This window comes from Venturia canescens, unplaced genomic scaffold, assembly GCF_019457755.1.
Source record: "Venturia canescens isolate UGA unplaced genomic scaffold, ASM1945775v1 PGA_scaffold_58__1_contigs__length_26969, whole genome shotgun sequence".
Classification (NCBI taxonomy): Eukaryota; Metazoa; Arthropoda; class Insecta; order Hymenoptera; family Ichneumonidae; genus Venturia; species Venturia canescens.
Window position 1 is genome coordinate 1,391 of NW_025108621.1, and position 1,110 is coordinate 2,500.

Sequence of the window (1,110 nt, forward strand, 5' to 3'; positions counted from 1 at the left end):
AACGAACGTCGTCGGGAGACGTAGCGAAACTCGTCACGTAGGGTCTAACGGGGAAACGAGAAATCCTCGGTCGGTGGACGCCCGGTGCGGGCGTCGCACGACCGACGAAAAAAAGTCAGCACAATTACAGAGTCTCTGGGCACAAAACCGCGACGCTTCGTCTACGTAGGCTATCGGGAGAAAGGCGAATTTGGGATCGTCCGAATATCTCGAAAGTTGCGTATCTTGTGAGTTTACTCGTCGCTCTTGACGCGTGTTGCGGTCGAACGGGTAAACGGCGGGCTTGGATGCTCGCTCGAATCTTGAGTCCAATCCCACCGGATCGTCCACGTGTGCGTAACATTTGGATTAACGAAATTCCCACTGTCCCTATCTCCGACGACGAAGAACCATAATTTCCTTTAGATATCGTCAACGCAAGCATGAGCGAGCTACGTAAAATCTCTCGGTCGGTGGACGCCCGGTGCGGGCGTCGCACGACCGACGAAATATTTCGCCCAATTTCAAGGTACCTGGGCACGTAGCTGCGCATTTTCCTCGACGCACGCCATCGAGGGAACGAACGTCGTCGGGAGACGTAGCGAAACTCGTCACGTAGGGTCTAACGGGGAAACGAGAAATCCTCGGTCGGTGGACGCCCGGTGCGGGCGTCGCACGACCGACGAAAAAAAGTCAGCACAATTACAGAGTCTCTGGGCACAAAACCGCGACGCTTCGTCTACGTAGGCTATCGGGAGAAAGGCGAATTTGGGATCGTCCGAATATCTCGAAAGTTGCGTATCTTGTGAGTTTACTCGTCGCTCTTGACGCGTGTTGCGGTCGAACGGGTAAACGGCGGGCTTGGATGCTCGCTCGAATCTTGAGTCCAATCCCACCGGATCGTCCACGTGTGCGTAACATTTGGATTAACGAAATTCCCACTGTCCCTATCTCCGACGACGAAGAACCATAATTTCCTTTAGATATCGTCAACGCAAGCATGAGCGAGCTACGTAAAATCTCTCGGTCGGTGGACGCCCGGTGCGGGCGTCGCACGACCGACGAAATATTTCGCCCAATTTCAAGGTACCTGGGCACGTAGCTGCGCATTTTCCTCGACGCACGCCATCG